General features: G+C 53.5%; 1 protein-coding gene across 3 annotated transcripts in view; it reads right to left on the reverse strand.

Moving 5' to 3' along the window:
* Positions 1 to 20,976, reverse strand: part of SLC2A12 (solute carrier family 2 member 12) — an 88,566-nt gene that overhangs the window by 46,178 nt on the left and 21,412 nt on the right. Inside the window, exon 1 of one of the 3 annotated variants that reach the window (XM_045010824.1) lies at positions 14,325 to 14,406. The exons of the other annotated variants lie outside the window; for them this stretch is intronic. The gene's annotated coding sequence lies outside the window, so the exon portion shown is untranslated. Of the gene's footprint in view, positions 1 to 14,324; positions 14,407 to 20,976 lie in introns of those variants that run through there. 3 annotated transcript variants of the gene reach the window in all.

Genomic DNA, 20,976 nt, shown 5'->3' on the forward strand with positions numbered 1-20,976 from the left:
CTGGCCCCTTGCCAGCTGGGGTCCCCTCCGCAGCCCCACTCACCCTGCTTCCAGTTGGAGTTCCAGCGCAGGCCCCCTGCCAGACAGAATCCAAGTTTCCGGCCTTGCTCAGCCCTACCAGCTGCCAGCTCCACTCACCTCAGCCGCTGATCTGGGGTTCCAGCCGCTGACCTCCTGCCAGCCGGTTATCAACTGATCACTCAGAAGCCTGTGTGCAGCTTAAAGTATCCAAATAGGTGCCACCAGACATTGGAAAACTCAGCAAGGAATAGCAAGGGCAAGGATCACACTAAACTAATAAGATCTGCATTTTAATTTAATTTTAAATAAAGCTTCTGAAACATTTTGAAAACCTTGTTTACTTTACATATAACAGTAGTTTGGTTATATATTATAGACTTATAGAGAGACCTTCTAAAAAACATTCAAATGTGTTATCGGCACGCGAAGCCTTAAATTAGAGTGTATACATGAAGACTCGGCACACCACTGCTGAAAGGTTGCCGACCCCTGCTTTATGGTATATAAGTTATGTTTTCTTCATCATTCCTCTATTGTCAGACCTTCCAAACCACTTATCTGTGCTGCTAATTTTTTATTCTCTCTGGGCTAAATCCTTGCTTAATCTTTACTCTGGCAAAACTCATGCTGAGTAAGAGTCTACTTGAATAAGGGCTGAGTAAAACATAGTAAGGACCTCAGGGCTAGGGCCAATATTTGTTACCAAACTTCTGATAGTGTGTTGCCTACACACTATTTTATATTAATAACAAGAAGATCAAGGATATGAATGTGACTCACCTTCAGAAGTGATGCTGTTTGGATTTAGAATGGGGCAGTGGGGAAAGTCACCACTGCCATTGGCCATTTCTCCCCTACTGCCCTTTGTGGCACACATAAGGAATGTCTAAATGACACAAGGAAATCATAAAAGCATTGGGCTCTCCATGTTGATGAATTTGTGACTGCTGTATAAAAATAGACAAGGTTATACAAAGGAAAAACTGACTGATTTGCAAAGATGAACAAAAAACAATTTCCTTGTCTCAGAAACTTTTAATTTTGGAGATGAGATAGGGCACAGGTCAGTGGAGTGGAGCTAAGAGATAACTAAAGTGGTTCACAAAGATTTTTAAGTGGATCTAAATATTCAGGTGAGATAAAGATGTATCTAAGTGACAACTGGGGAGGCATAGTGAGAAGACAGAAACAGCTGTGAGAGTTGTATAAAGTGACCCCTCTCAAGATTTGTTTGGCATCACTATTTTTCAGGGTTTTTCATGCCCCAATCCAAGTAACTGCAAGACTATATTCATTGTTCATATTTGAACTAAGAGCATTTCTCTGTCAGTGAGAATGGGAACTACTCATTTGTCTTGATCAATGGCTTGGCACTCAGCCAGGAACAAAGGGCTTTTTGCCAAGTCATCAGTAACAAGCAGAGAGTAAGCGAATCCATAACTCAGCAGTTGAGAGAATCTATTCATACAGTAGTGGCTGAAAAACAGAGACATCAATAATATTAGTGTTAATTGATATCCAACTATAGGAAGGAACTGGAAAAGGACTGGCTGTAGTCAATGAACACAAAGAGAGGAAATGCTGGCAGTTCATGCTCAAACTCTACAGCCAAGAAGAGCATAGGAGGGGGATAATAATAAATGGAGATATACCTATCTCACAGGACTCGAAGGGACCCTGAAAGGTCATCAAGTCCAGCCCCCTGCCTTCACTAGTAGGACCAAGTACTGATTTTTGCCCCAGATCCCTAAGTGGGGCCCTCAAGGATTCACCTCTCAATCCTGGGTTTAGTAGGCCAATGCTCAAACCACTGAGCTATCCGTCCCCTCTAATGGATGTCTGTACTATTGGGTTATCCGGGAGAGGGGGCGGGCGGAAGCCCGCCCCATGCTAACGGATCCTCCCCCCAGCCCAAGGGGAGGATCTACAGGGCCACGGAAACCCACTAAGTGCGGGGGACAACTAATAAAAGAACAGGGACAGGAGTGAGGTCAAAGGGTCATAAGGAGGGAGCCTGATGGGGACACCGAGCAGAGAACCCCGGACAGCGCCCACTGCTCTTCGAAGGCGTCAAGGGAGCCAGCGGACGCCGCCCAGAGGAACTCTGCCCGGAGACGTGAGCGGACGAGGGACCGGAAACAAGCCCCACAGTCGCAGGAGTCTCCGTCGGCCAACCTCCTCTCCCTGGTCGCGTGGATGGCTTTTTTTGCCAGGGCGAGGAGGAGGTTGACCAGGAGGTCCCGCGACTTTGTGGGGCCACGGATAGGGAGTGCATGGATAAGGAGGTGAGGGGAAAAGTGCAGCCAGAAACGTAACAGAATGTCGGTGAGGAGCCGGTATAGGGCTGCAACCTGGCGCACTCTAGGTAAGCATGCGCCAGGGTCTCCCTCACGCCGCAGAAGGGGCAGGTGTCCGGGACAGGGGTGAACCGCGCCAAGTACACGCCCGTGCTCACGGCCCCGTGAAGGAGCCGCCAGCTGATATCCCCGGCGGGCCTCGGGACCAGGGTGGAGTACAGGCTGGCCCACCGGGGCTCCTCACCCTCCACAGGTGGCAAGAGGTCCCGCCACTTGGTGTCGGGGCGGGACACGAGGGCGAGGAAGTGGACGGTATGGAGCACGAGCGCGTAGAGTTGTTTCCTTGGCGCGGTTTGGAAATGGACCGGCTGCAGATCGTGCAGCCGGCTGGCGGAGAAGGGGCGGGGGGGCCGGTCGGGTCCACGGGGCAGGGGCCCGATGAAGAGGTCCGGAGGGCTCGGGGTGGAGGGTGGGCGGGGCGTGCCCTCGCGCAGGACCCGGTCGAGGTAAGCCCGAGCAGCGGGCGGCAAAGCGGCCTTCACCTCCTGTAGTACGAGCCGGGGAGTACAAGGTCTGGAGAGCCCCATCCGCCGAGCGAGCGTCAGGGGATCCAGCCAGTCTCCCCGGTCGTAGTCCAGGAGGTCTCCGACCCTGGTGGCTTCTGCCAGGACCAACCTCTGGCGCACCGCAGGGGACTCCGCCACCTGCACACGGAGCTGAGGGTTGTGTAGCAGGGGCTCCGCGAGGAGGTCTGCCCCCTCGGTGGCCGCCACGGACCTGGTCGCAGAGAACAGCTTCCAGGTCCGGAGGAGGTCCTGGTAGAAGACCGGCAGCCCGGAGAGGTCTCGCGGAAGGCCCCTCGGGTCGAGATAAAGGAGCTGCCGGTCGTATCGGAGCCCTCGGAAGCGGCGCAGGAAGGCGTGCGCCAGGGCTCTCCATGCCGGACTACCCGCACCATAAAGGAGCCTCTGCAGTGCCTGGAGGCGGAAGACGTGGACCTGAGTGCGGAGGCACTTCAGGCCCTGCCCTCCCTCCTCCAGGGGCAGGTGGAGTACCCCTGCAGGGACCCAGTGCAGTCCTGGCCAAAAGAACTCCAGCACCACCCGCCGGAGGTCGGTCAGGAACACCGGGGCCGGGACCAGGGTGTTGAGCCGGTACCAGAGCATGGACAGGACCAGTTGATTGAGCACCAGTGCCCTCCCTCGGAGGGAAAGGCACCGGAGGAGTCCTGTCCATTTCCGGAGCCGCTCCGCCACCCTGCCCTGCAAACCGTGCCAGTTCTCCGGCGGAGAGGGATGCGTGGCAGAAAGGTAAACGCCGAGATAGAGCAGCGGACCCGCGCTCCACCGGATGGCCTGAAGCGCAGGTGGGAGGGAGCTCGCCTGCCACCCGTCCCCTACCACCAAGCCAGAGCTCTTGACCCAGTTGACCCGGGCGGAGGAGGCCGCCGAGTACACGGCCTGGCAGGCCTCCACCCGCGCCAAGTCGCCCGGGTCCTGGACCACGAGGAGCACATCGTCGGCGTACGCCGACAGGACCAGCCGCAGCTCCGGCTCCCGAAGCACCAACCCCGTCAACCTCCTGCGGAGGAGACAGAGGAAGGGCTCGATCGCCAGGGCGTACAGCTGGCCCGAGAGGGGGCACCCCTGCCGCACTCCCCGCCCGAAGCTGACCGGCTCGGTCAGGGTCCAGTTGAGCCTGACCAGACACTCTGCGGAGGCGTACAGCACCTGGAGAAAACCCACAAACTGGGACCCGAAGCCTAACGCCTGCAGAGTGCCCAGGAGATACCCGTGGTCCACCCTGTCGAACGCCTTCTCCTGATCCAGGGACAGGAGGGCGAACGACAGACCATCCCTGCACCCAAGCTCCAAGAGATCCCGGACCAGATACAGGTTATCGAAGATGGTACGGCCCGGGACGGTGTAGGTCTGGTCTGGGTGGATCACGTCCTCCAGCACGGACCCTAGCCGAATCGAAACGGCCTTCGCGACAATTTTATAGTCCGTACTGAGGAGCGAGATGGGACGCCAATTCCGTAAATCGCGGAGGTCCCCCCTCTTTGGCAATAAAGCGAGCACGGCTCGCCTGCACGAGAGAGGGAGGACCCCGCTCCGCAAGGACTCGGCCCAGACGGTGACTAGGTCCGGGCCGAGGACGTCCCAGAACACGCGGTAGAACTCCACGGTCAGCCCGTCCATGCCCGGGGATTTATTGGTGGGCATGCGACGGAGGGCTTCCGAGAACTCGGCCAGAGTGAGAGGCAGCTCTAGCCGGTCCCGGTCGCCCGCGCTGACCGTCGGGAGTCCGTCCCAGAGCACTTTGCAAGCGGCAGGATCGGTCGGATCCGGGGAGAAAAGGCGCGCGTAGAAGGTCCGGGCCCTCTCGCACATCTCCGCCGGATCCGTGAGGGGGGAGCCGTCCTCCGCCAGGAGGCAGGTGACGTGCTTCTTGGCCCCCCTCCGTTTCTCCAGGGCGTAGAAGAAGCGGGAGCCGCGATCCATCTCCCGAAGGAGGCGGATGCGGGATCGGACAAAGGCGCCCCGGGCCCGATGGTCTTCGAGGACCCGGAGCTCCTCCCGCTTCTCCCGGCACGCTCCGCAAAGGGATGGATCCTCGGGGCTGGCGGCCAGACGCCTCTCCAGCTCTAAGACCTCCCGCTCCAACTGCCCTATCGCCGCATCCCTCCGTCGGCTGGCACCCCGGGTGTAGTCACGGCAGAAGAGCCGGGCGCGCACCTTCCCCACGTCCCACCACCGCCGCGCCGAGGGAAAGGCGCGCCGCTGCCCTCGCCAGGCCAGCCAGAACTCCCGGAAGGACGCCACGAAGCCCCCATCCTCCAGCAAGCTGTTGTTGAAGTGCCAATAGGCCGGCCCCGGCCTCTCCGCGCAGAGAGAGGCCGTCACAGTGACGAGGTGGTGGTCCGAAAAAGGGGCCGGCCGGATGCTGGAGGACTGGGCCCGTGAGAGATGGAACCGGGACAGATAGATGCGGTCCAACCGGGAGTGGCACGACCGATGGGCTTCCACCCGGACATAGGTGTACGTGGAGGCATCGTCCGGGTGGTGGTCGCGCCAGACGTCCACCAGGGAGTGATAGGCGACGATCTCCCTGAGGACGTCCGCGGCGGCCGGGCTCTGCTCGGTTCCCGACCGGTCCCGCTCCTCGAGGACGGTGTTAAAGTCCCCGCCCAGGACCAGGCACTCGCGAGGATCCAGGGAGCCGAGGAAGGCGGACGCCTGCCGATAGAACTGCAGCCGCTCCGGGGCGAATGCCGGGGCATAGATGTTGATGAGGTTGACCACAAGCCCCGCCATGCGGACCCGGAGGTGCAGCAGGCGGCCCGGCACAGCCTCGGCGACCCCCAGCACCTCTGGCCGTAGGTCGGGGGAGAACAGGGTAGCCACTCCAGCCTGATGGGTGGTGAGATGGCTGAAGTAGACCCCGTCCCCCCACTCCAGCCGCCAGTTAGCTTCGGCGGCCGGATCCGTGTGGGTCTCCTGCAGGAAAACCACGGAGTACCCCCCCTCCCGAAGGAAGGAGAGCACCTGGCTCCTGCGGAAACCCACCCTACAGCTCCGGGTGTTTAGTGTGGCAAAGGTGATGACTGCCATGAGGAGGGCTGGGGGGGATCTACGTCAGCAGGGGCGCTCACGGCTCCCGTTGGGCCGCGCAGCAAACTGTGGCCCACCCCGAAGGCGAGCAGGGAGTCACGGAAGCTGCGCGCCCGGTGGTAAGCCGCGACATTCTGCTTCCCGGTCCCCTTGCCCTCCCCTATGAGGGCTCGCGTGGCCAGGAGGATCTGGTGGAAGTCCCCCCAGCGCTGGAGAGCAAGCACGACCTTGTTGCGGGAGCCCCGGACATCCTCCAGGAACTCCTGCAACTCCTCTCTCAGCACATGGGGGGGTGGGGCCTCTGGCGCAGCCCCGTGGCCGACTGGGACGGGCAAGCAAGGGGCGGACCCCGGCTCAGTGGGGGGCGGCGGAGGGAAGATTGCAGCCCCTAGTGGGTCGGGACTGTGAAATTCAAAGGCCGCTCCCTGGGAGTCATCCTCTGGGAAAGGGAAGGAGACAGCCCCAGGGGCGGCAATAATATCATGGGAGGTGGAGGGGGCAGGGCTGGGGTCAGGAGCAGGGGTGGGGGGAGGGAGAGAGACGGGACCCTGGGCCTCAGGAGCTGAGCCATCAGTAAGAGGCTCCTCGCGGCCAGGTAGGGGAGTTGGAGGGGAAGGGAGGGGGTCCCCAACGACACCGGGCTCAGGCTCAACGGCAGGCAGAGCAGCCTCGGCACGGGGAGATGTGGAACCCTCAGGGGGGCCCCCACCCGGGAAGGAACCCGATTGCTCCGCACCACCGAGGGACACCCCCGGTAGCCCATCTCCCTGCCACGAGGCACCGGCCGTCATCTCAACAGGCTCGGCGGCCAGCAGCGGGGTGCCATCCGCAGCCGGGCAGGTCGAGGAGTCCAGGGGACCCTCGGAGGCGGGAGCAGACGCAGCTGGAGGGTTGGTGGAGCACGGGGAAGGGGAAGCTGGGGTGAGGTCGGCTAGATCAAGGCCCGTCGGCAGAGGGTCGTCCTCCCCCGGGGTGACCGGGGTCAGACCCAGGGCCTCGATCTCCTCGAAGATGGAGGGGAGCTCGCCTCCCACCACCCCGGGGTCCTCCCCACTCGCGCCCGAGGCGACGCTCACCTCGGGTGTTGCAGGGGGTACAGGCGGCAAGGGACCAGGAGGGGCCGCAGCGGAGGCCTCCGCAGGGGGGGACTGCGGGAGAGGGATGGTGGTACCCTCCGGTGCTGCCACGTCTTCCCTAGCCGTCATCGGCAGATGGGTCAACCCCTGGGGCACGGCAGAAGGCTCGGTGTCGGCGGCCCCCTTTCTGGTCTTACGGGGGGCTTCCGCCTCAGGTGGCACGGGCGGAGCCCGAGCCTTCCGCTTGCCCCGCTTGCCCTGTACCCGGGTCCAGCCCTCCATGGCATCGCCTGCGGGCTGGTCAACAGAGATTGGGTCAGGGGGCAGAGAAGACAGTTTTGGGGCTTGGAGAGGCACAGGTGGGACAACAGGAGAGAGGGAGGAGTCCCCCTGGGGAGAGCCCTCTCCCATGCCCGGCAGTACCCCTGCCGCACCCTCCTCCACAGGCCCCGCCAGAGTGCAGGCAGCGGAGGCGGGGCTCTCCCGCTCATCTGGGCGCTCCGGAGAACGCACCCCTGAGGCCCGAGCGGGAGCAGTGACGGACCGAGGGGGAGGAGGGGCTGCTCTGGGTACCGGGCGGTCAGGGGCACCGGCGATGGCGGGGCCGGCACCCTGCCGGGGCTCGGGGGTCCCGAGAACTCCTCCGAGCCGGGCCAAGGGGCAGTCCCTCCGGACGTGCCCCGTCGCCCGGCAGAGGAAGCACCGGGCCTCCCCCGTCGAATAGTGCACCCGGTAATGGGCCCCCTGGTAGGGGACCAGGAAAGACCCCTCAAGCGCCTCTCCGCCACGCGCCGCCGGCGGCAGTTGAAGCTGCACCTGCCGGCGGAACGAGAGAACGTGACGGAGGGCGGGGTCTTTGCAGCCCAAGGGGAGAGGGCTCACAATGGAAATGGGCTTCCCCAGGGTCGAGAGGGCGGGTAACAGGGCGGCATTGGGCAGGAAGGGAGGGACAGAGGTCAGGACGACACGGACCCCCAGGTCCTCCAGCGGCTCCAGGGGGACGAACACGCCCCCCACCGCCAGGCCCTTCTCCACCGCCTCCTGTGCGGCGGCCTCCGAGGCAAGGAAGAAGACCACCTTGCCGTACATTTTGGAGGCCGCCACGATGGCCGTGGGCCCCACCACCCTCGCCAACGCCCGCACATAGGTCTCCACGTGGGGCGAGGCGGGCACCAGGAGGCAACGGACGCCGTGCTTCCGGGTCAAGGTGGGGAAGGGGCCCCGGCCGCTGTAGATGGTAGCGGAGGCGGCGGACGGGGGAGATGACGTAGCGGCGGGCGGGGGGGCCGCCGCCACCTGGGCGTACGCTCTGGGGGCCGAGGGAGGGACACCCGCAGAGCTGGTGGAGGGAACAGCGGGAAGGGACGCCGCGGCCGGTGGCGGGGCCGCGGCAGCGGGGGCAGGCTCCACCATGGAGGGCTTCGTCTTCCTAGCGGGGCCCTTTCCCTTCTTTTTGCCCTGGCCCTTTCCGCCGGCTGGGGGGGCTCCCCCAGAGGCGGAAGGGGCGAGGGACGTGGCAGCAGCAGAGGGCACCCCGTCGGTCGCCGCTGCCGGCGCCTCAGCGGGAGCGGTGGCAGGTGGTCCGGCAGCAGCGGGTGAGGTCGAGACCGGGAGGCGTTCGGGGGGAGCAGGCGAGGGAGGGGGGACAGACGTCCCGGGAATCCCACCCGCCGCGCCTCCCGCCATGCTGAATGGGGAGGGAGGGCAAACACCGGAGAAAGGGGGGTGGGGATAAGGGACAGGTCACCGACTGCTCCCTGCTAGGCTGTGGGCAGGGAGGATGGTGCCAACAATAGAGAGGGGGGGCAGATACGGGGACTATCAAGGACTTCGGGGGGGGGGGTAGTCACCGACAGAAGATCGAAAACCGGCTCCTCTAGCTGCACTAGGGGAGGGGAGGGGAAACAAGAGCAATGGGGGTGCAGTGCAAGAGGGGCAACTTAAACAAGGGAGAGGCACAAGCGCACTGATGGGGCTATGGGCGCACGAGGGGAGGGGCTAATCAGGGCGAGGGGCCGCGGAGGGAGGGGAGCAACCAGGCTGGGAGTGGGGCAGAGGGACTAAGGGGCCGGCTTCAGGGCTGGGGCAGGACAAACAAAGCTGCAAAGGGAGACGGGCGGGGCAGGCAAACAAACCGAAGCTGGGCGGGGGAGGGGGGCCACAAGGGGCAAACGGGGCAGGCAACAAGGGGCAAAGCTAGGGGGCCTGTTGCAGAGGGGCAGGGGGGAGTCCGGGGAAGGGGGGGGTGCGTGCACCCACAAGCGCTTGTGCAAAGTCAATGGCTGGCTGGCTGCTGCTGGAGGCCCAAACGGTGGCAATAGGGCGCGGCAGGCCAGGCAAGCAGCTGAGTCCCAGAGGCAGGAACTGAGGCAGATGGTAAGGGGCCAGCAGGGGTGGTGGAGGGGGCAGCGGTGGTGGTGGGGGTTGGGGGGGACACAGATGGACCAGGGGGCAGGCTCAACGCCTCACCCCCTGTGTCCCCACAAACACAGTCTAAACCCCCACCACTAGAGCACAGTCAAAGAGTTACTCAGTTTTTAAGGCCCCCTCCACAGTGGTCTTCAGATTCCTGTGCACTTCCCAGCAGCCGGTGGTCTTCTCAGTCCTCCTCCAGGCTCCAGCAGCTCCCCGGGACAAACACAGCTCCAGCAGCAGCAGCAGCCTCCCCTCCTCCAGCAGCCCTGGTGGCCAGGCAGGAAGGACCCCCCAGGTGGTAGCTGTAGTGGTGGTGGTGGGGTCCTAGCTTCTCCCTCCAGAGGTGGGGGAGTGGGGGCTGGCCAGCAAGGCCCCCCCCACCCCTCACTCACCCACTCAGCAGCAGTTGTAGCAGGAGCAGCAGTCCTGGGAAGAAGCACTCCAGCCAGCAGCAGCAGCCCAGGAAAGGAAGAAGGAGCTCCAGCCAGCAAGGCAGCCAGAGAAGGGGGAGCCCTCCAGCCAGCAGGGCAGCCCAAGCAGGCAGAGCGCTCCCTGTAGCAGGGTGGACCCTGCTTCTGCCCTGAGGGGTTTAGAAAGCAGCCTGGCAGGGCTTGAGAGCTGTGGCTGGAGGCTGGGCTGATGGGGAAAGTGGCTGCAGCTGGGGCCACGCCCCAAACTGAAGCCCTGGGGATTATAAAAGGCAGGAAAGCCAGAGCCCAGGCAGAGTCTCTCTCTGCCTGCAGAGAGGGATGGGCCTGGCTGCTTAGCTGGAGGCTAGATACCTGAGGGAAGCAGAACTGGGGGATAGGCTGAGGAGCCAGGGAAGCTCTAGCCAGGACAGCCCCAGGCTGCGGCCTAGCGAAGGGCCATAGGTACTGTGGGTTGCAGAGGGCAGCCCAGGGGTAGGACGAAGCAGCAGGTCCAAACCCCTTTGCCTGTGATGAGTGGGCTGATACTGCAGTCTGCCCCAGGGTGTGGGGCTAGACCATGACTGTCAGTAGCCACTACTGAGGCAAGGCGGGGATAGTAGCGCGGGGTTCCCCTGGGAGGGGGAGACCCAATTATAGATAGCAGGCACCGGGTCCAGGGAGGGACGCCGGGGCCAGAGAACAGGCGGGTCACCGGCCTGCCGGGGGCGCTCCAGGGCCGGACCGAGGGACATTCCGAGGCCAACCAGCAGGAGGCACGGCAGGGGTGAGTACCACCCGTTTACAATGTCATAAACCAGAATGTTCACAGAGCACTTGCTGGTGGTCCACAGAGCAGGGCTGTCCCTAGGCATATGCCGCATACGAAGTGCGTGGGGGGCCAGAGGGGAGGGGAAGGAGAGTAAAAGACCGGGGGACTTAAAGTGACAGTGCGCTCACTGTCTCTGACACTTCCCTAACACACACACTGTCTCTCTCACATGCAGACTGGCTCTCAGACCCACATACACTCTGCCTCACAAGTCAGAGTCCCCTAATAGATTGTCACACACACACATACACACAGAGAGTCTCACACTCCCCAACACATACTTTGTCACACAGTCCCCCAACACACAGTCTCTCTCTCACAAACACATACATACACACACACACACACACACACGTATTATTGTTGTTGTTATTACTGCTTGGTAATTCCTGTCAAAATGCTCGTGGTGAGCCAGGGATGGCAAGGGGCTGAAGGAGGGCTGTGGGTTCTGACAAGATGCAGCCCCCATGTGACAGCGTGAAGCCTGCCTTGAGCCACTGCCGCAGCGTCTGCTGCGTACAAAGCTCGGAGGGTGTCAGCAATTGGGGGGGGGTGTCTGGGGATCTGCAGGCGGGGGTGGTGGCTGTGCCCCCTTGACACACTGGGCTCAGCAGTGCCGACTGGGGACCACCTTCAGTGGCGCATAGGGGCACCAGTTTAATAATACTGCATAGGACCCTAAATCCTAAGTATGGCCCTGCCACAGAGGACTGGCTGGTCACATAGTGTTGGCTCCTCCCCCTTATTTCCAGAGGAGAAAAACCGGACATATGTGAGGGAGAAGACAACTTGAAGAGCAAAAGCAGACAGTGCATTTAATTCTTTTCTACAAAACCCAAACACCATATTAAACAGGGCCGGCTTTAGGCCAATTCAACCAATTCCCCCGAATCGGGCCCCGCGCCTAAGAGGGCCCCGCACCCAAGCCCTGCCAGTGCACTGTACCAGGGTGGCCCAGCTTCCCCAGGGGCAATTTAAAGGGCCTGGGGCTCCCAGCAGGGACTGGAGCCTCAGGCCCTTTAAATTGCCATCAGAGCCCCACTGCTGGTGCCCTGGGGGCTATTTAAAAAGTCTGGGGCTCCCCTTGCTTCTACAGCCCCAGCCCTTTAAATAGCCCCCGGAACCCCGCCGCTCCCCCAGGGCTCCTGCGGCTATTTAAAGGACCGGGGTGGTAGAAGCAGGGGAGCCCCAGGCCCTTTAAATAACCCCCAGAGTCCTGGGGTAGCGGGGGGTTCCAGCTGCCTCTGCTCCCCATTCCTTTAAATAGCCCCCGGAGCCCTGCCACTTCCCCAGGGCTCCCATGGCTATTTAAAGGGCTGGGGTGGTGGAAGCAGGGGAGCCCCAGGCCCTTTAAATAGCCCCCGAGCTCCGGGGTGCTGCTGCTACCCCGGTGGGGGAGGGAGGAGGAGGAGGCACTTACCGTACAGGGTGGGCTGTACCCCCTGTACCCACACCCCCTGCCTGCAGCCAGCCCCACACTCCCTGCCCTGCCTGCAGCCAGCCCCTGCCCTGTCTCCAGACAACCCCTGCCGCACGCCCCTGCCTGAAGCCAGCCAGTCCCCCACTCCTCTGTCTCCAGGCCTGCCAACCCTTGCCGCACCCCCCTGCGGCCCTGCCTGAAGCCAGCCATCCCACCCCACATCCCCCTGTCTCCAGCCAGCCCCACACCTCTTGCCCTGCCTGCAGCCAGACCCTGCCTCCAGCCAGCCCCATGTCCACTGGTGCCCTGCAGTTCCCAGGGCAGTAACCCTGCACACCTGCTTCAATGAGAGGGTCAGGGAACAGCTGGGACCCACACATGTGCACACCCTAGGGTGACCAGACAGCAAGTGTGAAAAATTGGAACGGGGTGGGGGGTAGTAGGATCCTATATAAGAAAAAGACCCCAAATCGGGACTGTCCCTATAAAATCGGGACATCTGGTCACCCTAGCACACCCCCAGGGAGTGGCAGGGACCCACACATGTGAAACAGAGCTCAGTTCTAGTTCAGGCCCATCTTTTAAAAAAAAGAACTTTAGGTAGGGTTAACGTACATCCGTATTTTCCCAGACATGTCCAGCTTTTTGGTTCTTAAATCGCCATCCGGGAGGAATTTTTAAAAATACGGACATATGGTAACCCTATTGGTACAAAAAATACATACTGTGGCACATCCCTTAATTCAGAACTTTTTACAGGGAACCGGTTGCTAAGAAATGAAAGGCTTTTTTTTACATGGTTTTTTTTTTTAGTCATCATCCCTGCCGGGGCCCCGCCGAAAATGTTCAAATTGGGCCCCGCACTTCCTAAAGCCGGCCCTGATATTAAAGGTAACTAAAATACATTAAGTACTTACCTTATATTACTTTTCCATGTATGGAAAATAGAATTGCCACAGTAATGTTACACAATCACAAACTGGAGGGGAGATGTCTGTACTATTGTGAATGGAGAGAGGACAGTCCACAAGATCATCTTGAATAAGAAAGCCTGTCTTTATTTGGGAGCCCTTATCATAAAGGCTGCTTCTTGGACATGACTGATTGGGTCCCAGTCTGCAGAATGATATAGAGCTGCAGTTTATAATACCCAGAGGGTTTGCAAACAGATAAGGGGTTGCAAATCCAATCACTCTGTCCTTCTCATGTTGCTCCATGAGAAGGGACTCCTGGCGAGAACTGGCTAAGGGAAGGGCATTCTGGTTTGGAAAAGGTAACAGAGCAGGTATCCCAATATGGAAACAATTAAGAACCACTGGGATGGACTAACAAGTTAGCCAGGCACCATGCAACATAACAAGAAGTGCCTGTCTCACGACGCTGCAGCTTCGGAGCAGACAGGATGTCATGCTGTTCAGAAAAAAGGAGGAGGACTGAAGGGATTGCAGTTAATAAAGCAAAAAGGTGAGAGTGAAAATGTAAGCCAGTAGCGCTCACAGGAACCATTTGTTTCACTGGTGGTCGGAGGGCATCAAAGTTGTCAGGTGGGCTCTTTTCTTATATCTATTTCAGAAATGAATCTTTTGGCTGATTTAACAGATTATAATTAGAAAAATAATCACGATAGAAACTGAAGAATTACTTTTAATTCTAAACTGCTGAATAAGGGGAATCTGTAGGCTTTGGGCCAATGTTTCTTGTGGATCTCACTCTATGCATATATTCCTGGTCCCAGCTTCTGTCTTGTCTACATTACCAACAGTCCTATTTTGTGGGATTGGAAACGGGGCAGAATGCACTCCCATAGAAACACCTCTTTGACTTTTTGAATTTGTTCCCTTCACATATTTTTAAAAGAGGGGGAGAAGAGTGCACCCATCTTATCTCCTTGGGCCTTCATATCTAGCGAATCAAGTTGCTCAATTTCTTCCAAAATCTGGAAGTAAAATTTTGCAACAAATCCTTAAGAAAATATGCCTGGTGGAACAGTTCTCGATGGGATTCCTACTTCCTTGAGTGTCAAGCTTTTGCTCTCAAAAGCAAAGGTCCACCTCCTGTGAATAAGGTCAGTTGGACAGGCATGCCTGGATCCTGGGAAGGGGAGTAGAAGGAAGGGAAATAACAATTCAGAGAGAGAGAAAAAGAAACAGCAGAGAAAAGGAAGAAACGGAGAAGCAAAACCAAGACAAACATGCAAGTACTCCAGCAAAAGAACAATATAAAAAAGCACAAGTAGTCTCACCTCTCCCCCTTGCCATTAAAAGATGAGCTGAGGCATTGACACCCACTCAGCAATGGAGTTTGGCAAAGTTCCAAGTGGAAAGACATAAAAAGAGACAGAAAAATATCCCAGGAAAAATAAGTAATCCATCCTTGAGAAAGTATGGCTGTAAAAAATAACGCACACATTATTATTTATTAGTTAATATGATGTAATCCAACATAGCCATCCAACCAATCCAAAAAAGCTTCTTACAAACCTATGTTAAGCTTCACGGCACCCATGTGAGCAAGATAAGTCTCATTCTCCCATCTTTGCAGGTGGGGAAACTGAGGCACAGGTGTTATGTGATTTGCCTTAAGACAGCCACGCAGTGACTCTGTGGTAGAGCTGGGAAGAGTATCCTCATGTGTCTCCAAGTGTCCTCATGCTGACGTCTGTGCTTTACCTACAGACAATTTGCTCTCTCACGCTCTCTCTCTCTCAGAGGGGCTATTAAGTTATATGTACTTATTTAATTCAATTATATATTTTTTAAAAAACCCACAACAAAGCCTTTCTGAAAAATCATTGACATCTGTTAAGCAAACAAATAATCAGCTCAACCCAGAAGCTACCACCATGCTGCAACAATTTCCCTTCCTCCTCAATCGGTAAAACACTTACTAACTTCCTACTGCACCTACTGTTCTCTCAGCATTAGAAGTGTCTTGAATGTGGGCTGGGGCTGGGCCACCAGCATAAAGACTGAAGTTCTGGCAAAAAAATCAAACTGAAGGAAAAAACGACAAGGAAACAAAGTGTAATGAAAGAGACAGACTTAGCAATTTGAGCTCGGAAAAAGGAAATAAAAGCTGAGGTTTACTTCAAGTTTTACCTTCTGTGGCAGTGCAGCCTTTCTTTCAAATAAAAGCAAAGGGTGCCTATCCTTGAAAGTCACATATAATATTTGCTGGGTTAGGTGCCTCAGGTCATCAGCACTTACTGCTCCTTTCTATTCATATCAGCCATCTTTAGGAGCTCACCCTTTTTGTTCACATTAAAGAATAACACATAGAAACAGCAGTTGCACACACGCAATCTTGAAAAAAAACCAAGAGGAGTTCATGCTGAGTGGACCTCAAAAAATTTAGTTTAGATACTTATCCAAATCTTATCTGAGCCAAATTGCCGCAAAATGCCTTAAAAACAGGTTTTTTTGGTGGTGATATTTGCTTTTTACTAGGGCTGTAAAGCAATTAAAAAAATTAATTGCGATTAATCGCACTGTTAAACAACAATAGAATGCCATTTATTTTATATTTTTGGATGTTTTGTACATTTTCAAATATATTGATTTCAATTACAATACAGAATACAAAGTGTACAGTGCTCACTAGATATTTATTTTTTAATTAAAATATTTGCACTGTAAAAAACAAAAGAAATAGAATTTTGCAATTCACCTAAGTACTGTAGTGCAGTCTCTTTATCATGAAAGTTATCATGAAAGATGACCTCCTGAGGTCCCTTCCAACCCTGAGATTCTATGATTCTATGAAAGTTGAACTTACAAATGTAGAATTATGTACAAAAAGCCCTGCATTCAAAAATAAAACAATGTACAATTTTAGAGCCTGCAAGACCACTCAGTCCTACTTCTTGTTCAGCCAATCGCTCAGTCAAACAATTTTTTTTCATTTGCAGGAGATAATGTTGCCCACTTCTTGTTTACAATGTCACCTGAAAGTGAGAACAGGCATTTGTATGGCACTGTGGTAGCTAGTGTCGCAAGATATCTACATGCCAGATGCACTAAAAAGTTATATATCCGTTCATGCTTCAACCACCATTCCAGGGGATATGCGTCCATGCTGATGACGGGTTCTGCTTGATAACCATCCAAAGCAGTGTAGACCGATACATGTCCATTTTCATCATCATGAGTCAGATGCCACCAGCAGAAGGTTAATTTTCTTTTTTGGTGGTTCGGGTTCTGTAGTTTCCACATTGGAGTGTTGCTCTTTTAAGACTTCTGAAAGCATGTGCTATGTCTCATCAATGTCAGATTTTGGAAGGCCCTTCAGATTCTTTAACCTTGGGTCGAGTGCTGTAGCTATCTTTAGAAATCTCACATTGGTACCTTCTTTGCATTTTGTCAAATCTGCAGTGAAAGTGTTCTTAAAATGAACATGTGCTGGGTCATCATCTGAGATTGCTACAACATGAAATATATGGCAGAATGTGCGTAAAACAGAGCAGGGGACATACAATTCCCCCCCCCCAAGAGTTCAGTCACAAATTTAATTAACGCTTTTTTTTTAATGAGCATCATCAGCATAGAAGCATGTCCTCTGGAATGGTGGCCGAAGTATGAAGGAGCATACAAATGTTTAGCATGTAACTACCTTGCAATGCCAGCTACAAAAGTGCCATGCAAATGCCTGTTCTCACTTTCTGGTGACACGGTAAATAAGAGGGCAGCATTATCTCCTGTAAATGTAAACAAACTTGTTTGTCTTAGCGATTGGCTGAACAAGAAGTAGGACTGAGTGGACTTGTAGGCTCTGAAGTTTTACATTGTTTTGTTTTTGAGTGCAGTTGTGTAACCAAAAAAAATCTATATTTGTAAGTTGCACTTTCATGATAAAGGGATTGCACTACAGTACTTTTATGAGGTGAATTTAAAAATACTATTTATTTTATCATTTTTACAGTGCAAATATTTGTAATAAATAATATACACTTTGATTTCAATTACAACACAGAATACAACATATATGAAAATGTAGAAAAACATCCAAAATATTTAATACATTTCAGCTGGTATTCTGTTGTTTAACAGTGATTAATCACAATTAATTTTTTTTAATTGCGATTAATTTTTTTGAGTTAATCGCGTGAGTTAACTAAGAATAATTGACAACCCTACTTCTTACCATCAAATTGGAAATATCTTTGGTTTAATTTTTTTCTCACCTATGTAGTATATATACAGTATTCCTATTGAAGTTAATGGAGCAAAACTGTAATAAGTGATTAATCAGATTGATATTTGTGGCCAATATGTTACTTCCAAGAGTAGGTGAATTAAGGATTTATTTTATCCAGCCACTTCAATGTAGATTGGGACTATAAGATTAGCTCACAGAAGTATGCATTTTACATGTATTTTGGGGGAGAGGCAGAGGGCACAATGGAGTTAATTACATTTGGAATTTTAACAACTTTGATTATACTGGATATTAGTTAAGGCCCAATCCTGCAACTTGATTTGCATTGGTGCTGTAATCTGCCCATGTGCTGTCAGTTGCAGTATCTGGTCTTTAAACCAGAGAGTTGATAATGGCACCCACCCTCTGAAAATCAGACCTCTTTAAGATGTCTCAAGTAAGGCACCAAAAAATGGAATCCCCCCAAAAGACTACTCATTTGGAAATTTACCTCAAGGTTTTTGTAATTCATAACATGTAAATATGTTTCTTCTATATATGGTCCTCATGTGATGCATCACTGAAAATTCTCACTGCCCTTCCTTATCAAGAGAAATGTAAATTACTAACATGTATGTTGTCTGCCCAACAACGTTTATGCTCCTCCACCATTTCTTCGTAATACACAAAATGTTCATGTTTTTAATTATTTCCATGATGTATTTTATTGAATATCTAGAGTAACAAAAAATTGGTAAATGTCGGCAAGTGGTATTTCAAGTTCTGGTCATTTTATTGACCATCGTTTGCAATTTAAAAGAAATTTTACATGCAGTGAGTAATACTGAATGACTGGAACCAGATTTCCAAAGTTCAGCAAACTTTTCAAAAAGTTATATGCTAAAAGGGATTGTTATGTTACATACACCTCCTGTCTCAAATGTGCGGGTTGTTTTACAATGTGTGTGAAATATACACAGTGCACAAAATAATGTTAAGGGATGTATGTTTAAAATAGTCAGGTTTTGTGAATACTTCGTTGAGATTGTTAACTAATAGCTAATGATGGACGAACTTCAAAAGAGTTGGAAATTCATTCTCAGCACTTGCCCTCTGCATTTCAGTCCCCTTTAAGGTCTCAAGTTGGGCACCTGAAAATAAAGTCACTCCAGTTCACTAGTCACTTTTTGAACATTTATATCTGTAATTCTTAACAAGAGTTATCAAAACTCTGAGAGGAGGATAGAAGGGACAGAACACAGAGAGAGAAGAAGGAGCAAGAGTCCTGCACAGCAAAAGTGCCAGCGTGTCACCCTGACTTTTTCTTGGAAAGAAAAACAAACAGTTTTTTCCTAATCTGATCTATTATGCCAACACTTTGCTATTAAACTAGCAACTACTAGTACCAAAGTGATTAGAATATGAGTCAGGCTGGGTGATGGGGAGCATCCAGATGTGTTAGGACCAAAGGCATCTTCATGATAATACCTAGCTCCTATTCATCCATAGTCTCAAAGTGCTTTACAAAGGAGTTAACTATCATTATCCCCATTTTATGGTGGCACAATTGAGGCACAGAGAGGTGAAATGATTTATCCAAGATCACCTAGCAGGCCAATGACAGCATTTAGAACAGAACCAAGGTCTTCTAAGTCCCAGTCCAGTGTTCTAGGCACTGTCTCTGTATTTATGCAGGAGTGCAGGCAGCCTTTTTCGCACCCTAGGCGGCGGAAGGTCCCGCCCCCGAAATGGCACCCCCGACGGAGGCGGCGGAAGGTCCCACCCCCGAAATACCGACGATGACCATGGCGGCCGAACATCCAGCCGCCGTAGTCGCCGCCCCCCAAATGTTAGTGCCCTAGCCAACTGCCTAGGTCACCTAATGGGTTGCGCTGTCCCTGTATTTATGTTTTAAAATAGAGATGAGTGAAATGCTGCACTGGCAGTATTTTGACAAAGGGTTCCCACAAAATGTTACCTCCTCAGACTGTGGTAAGACCCATGTGCCAGGTGTGCACTTGCTTGCAGAAAGCAGCAATAAGGGGTGTGAAACTATTTATTTGTTTTCTAGTGAGAAATGAGAAAACTCTCATTATAACTATAAAGAGGAAGGGGATGTTATTTTGGCAGACAAACTTGTATTAAGTGTAATTCCCTGGAAATGTTTAGACTTTGTTCCTGACAAATTATGTTGAGTATATTGATAGTATCTACTTGTGCTGTTTGAAACGAGTTTTGTGCATGTGTTTGTAGGGGTGAGTGTGTGAGGGCAGAGGGGAGGGAGTATCTTGTAAAGAGACCTGAGCTGGAGTATCAGCCTGAAAACACTTTTTTCCTGAAAATATCTGACATTTGATATAGTCTGCTATATTCCTCAGACCAAAATTGTCTCTTCAGAAGTTTTATTTTTTTTTATAAACCCTGAGGCTACGTCATCTTTGGAAGAGATGGTTAGCAATATGCAGGGAGGGAGTGAACTCCCATCAGGGAAAAGGAAATTACCCCAGCCCTCCCTTTAATTTAGCAATATGATTTTAACAAGGGTCTCCTGTGAGCCATTGAGAAGCCCCTTCTACATACAGCTGGATGGAGGAACCATTCTGAATAAAATAAAACTCAGATTGTTTTGGAGTTTGCAAAATTCTGATAACTCTTTTATTATTAGTCTTCAATTCAAAACCACAAGCAAAGTAGATTCTTCATTGGATATGTCATCCTACATATGCCTCTAGTCCAGTGGTCCCCAATCTTTTCGTCTGCTGGGCGCCAGACGAAGGACCGTGGCGGTGGTCGAGCATCCGCCAAAATTTCAGCGGTGATGCCTCTTGATGACGCCACTTGTCAGCGGCAAGCGGTGTCATTGAGAGTCATCGCCGCCAAAATGTTGCTGAATTTCAGCGGCATTTCGGCAGATGCTCGACCGCTGGCCAGAATGCGGGCGCATTTAGATGCCCCCACAGGTGCTAAGGGGAGGGATAGCTCAGTGGTTTGAGCATTGGCCTGCTAAACCCAGGGTTGTGAGTTCAATCCTTGAGGGGGCCACTTAGGGATCTGGGGCAAAAATTGGTCCTGCTAGTGAAGGCAGGGGGCTGGACTTGATGACCTTTCAAGGTCCCTTCCAGTTCTAGGAGATTGGCATATCTCCTATTATTATTACCTTGTTGGGGACCCCTGCTCTAGTCCCTTCCCTCTCTCCTGTTCACTTGAAATCAGCTGCTGTTCTGTTGTACTCTGCTTACAGCTCCCCACCTCTGATTTGTCACTGAGTCTCTCCGACCCCAATTCCTCTGTCCCCACCCCTATGCATACACACTCATTGGCTCTTGTTTGTAAATCTGTATTTCATTAGGTTGGCCTACAACTCAGACACCTCTAAAATTATCTATATTCCACTGCCTGAATTAGGATACCAATGTGAAAAACACTCTAAGCTTAACCGTGGCTTTGCCACAAGCCCCGAGCAAGGGACAATGCATTGTAATGCTGCCCTTTGGAGCAAACTGTAACAGATTTCCCCATTGCTCCAAGGAGGAAGTGCCCTGTGCCAGTGTCAGTCTCAGGCTGACAATCCCATTGTTCCACAGACCCGCTAGGAGATTATCTTTATTGCTCAGTTGGTCCCCTGAGCAGAGGTAGCTATTGTGCCCATTACCTTCAGACAGAGCAGGAAAAAGGAAACAAATAGGTTTTGGAGCATGAATTGAATCACTTGATAGACCCTGGTTGTCAGCAAGAGGGATCAAACCTGGGACCTCTGGAGC

This window comes from Mauremys mutica, chromosome 3 (genome assembly GCF_020497125.1).
Source record: "Mauremys mutica isolate MM-2020 ecotype Southern chromosome 3, ASM2049712v1, whole genome shotgun sequence".
Taxonomy (NCBI): Eukaryota; Metazoa; Chordata; order Testudines; family Geoemydidae; genus Mauremys; species Mauremys mutica.